The sequence below is a fragment of the Arachis hypogaea genome, chromosome 18 (genome assembly GCF_003086295.3).
Source record: "Arachis hypogaea cultivar Tifrunner chromosome 18, arahy.Tifrunner.gnm2.J5K5, whole genome shotgun sequence".
Lineage (NCBI taxonomy): Eukaryota > Viridiplantae > Streptophyta > Magnoliopsida > Fabales > Fabaceae > Arachis > Arachis hypogaea.
The window spans coordinates 119103796-119105546 of NC_092053.1; the positions used below are offsets into that span (position 1 = coordinate 119103796).

Below are 1751 nucleotides of genomic sequence, written 5' to 3' on the forward strand. Positions count from 1 at the left end.
TTGGGATCTAATCACCTTAGATTTTCAAGGAGATCAATGAATGCATTGATTGAAGAAGAGATGAAAATGAAATTAATCCGGAGAATTATCACATCTCCTGACCCCAATGAATCCCTTAATCTGATCTTACCCATTCTCATTACATTCTGTTCTTTAATTTCATGCTAAACCCCCATTCCTATTTAATTTCTTGCAATTTAAGCATCTGTTCTTTATATTCTGCAATTTAATTTCTGTCTCTTTAATTTCTTGCAATTTAAGTTTTTTGCCAATTTTACTTTCTGTGATCCCAATTCAATTCTGATTTCGCTCAACTAGAATAATTTTCCAATTAACATTGATCAACCAACCAATCCCTAGGGGATTCGACCTCACTCTACAGTGAATTTTTACTTGACGACAATCTGGTGCACTTGCCGGTAGGAAATTATTGAGAGACAGTTTTTGGGTGAATCAAGTTTATGGTGCCGTTGCCAGGTATTGGTTTTGTATTGACAATTACTAAATTGGAGGATAACTAGATTGAGCAATTTTCTTTTCTTTTGATTAATTGAATTTTAATTTCAGCTGTTCATTTTTGTTCTCTGCAATTTTTAGTTGTTTCTCTTTAATTTTTCTTTATTTCTTCACTTTCTAGCAGAACTAACCCACTAACTCATTAACTGTTTGATAAATTACTCTAACCAAGCTAACTATACTCTGTTTTAGTATACTCTATACTTACTGTTTCTTGTACTTGTTCATTGTATGATAGGTAGAAGAGAGGTCTCAACCTCTTTTGACAGTGAACCAGAGAGAACCTTCTTGAGATTAAGAAGGGAAGCAAGAGGAAAAAAGCGCTGTTGTTGCAGAGGAAGAGGAGGAAGATTTGGACATAACCATGGAGGATGATATGGAAAACCATCATGAAGGAGAGGTGAACAATCATGCCAGAAGGGGTGCAGCCAACCCTGCTAGACAAGAGAGGAGAGTTCTAGGCTCCTACATCAATCCAAACCCAGGAAACTGTGGTAGCAGCATTCAAAAGTCAACTATCCATGCTAATAATTTCGAATTGAAGCCTCAGCTCATCACACTGGTTCAAAACAATTGTTCTTTTGGAGGAAGCGCCCAAGAAGACCCTAATCAGCATCTTACTACATTCCTAAGGATCTGTGACACAGTGAAATCAAATGGAGTTCATCCTAATGCCTACAGGCTGCTTTTATTCCCCTTCTCTCTAAGGGATAAAACATCCAAGTGGCTAGAATCATTTCCAAAGGAGAGCCTCAGCTCTTGGGAAGATGTAGTTAACAAATTCTTGGCAAGGTTCTATCCTCCACAAAGAGTCAATAGGCTGAGAACAGAGGTTCAAACATTCAGACAGCAGGATGGTGAGGCTATTTATGAAGCCTGGGAGAGATTCAAAGACTTTACAAGAAAATGTCCCCCTGATATGTTTAATGAGTGGGAGCAGATTCATATCTTTTATGAAGGGCTGAATCGTGAATCAAAGAAGGCTGTGGATCACTCATCTGGAGGCTCTTTGAACAAGAAGAAGACCATTAAAAAAGCCATTGATGTCAATGAAATAGTGGCTTACAATGAGTACTTTTATGCTTCTGAGAGAAACAACAATAGAGGAATCATGGAGCTAAACAATATGGATGCAATTTTGGCTCAGAACAAGATGATTGCCAAGTAATTGGCGGATCTCACAAAGAAGATGGAGGCAGGCCAAGTAGCATCAATCCACACCCAACCATTAGCAC

The 1751-nt window shown here is 38.1% G+C and overlaps 1 non-coding gene across 1 annotated transcript; it reads right to left on the reverse strand.

Moving 5' to 3' along the window:
• Positions 1 to 1333: 1333 nt before the first annotated feature.
• On the reverse strand, positions 1334 to 1441 carry LOC112774802 (small nucleolar RNA R71). The gene has a single exon (XR_003189262.1). It is a non-coding gene; the product is annotated as a small nucleolar RNA R71 (small nucleolar RNA).
• Between the last annotated feature and the right edge of the window lie 310 nt (positions 1442 to 1751).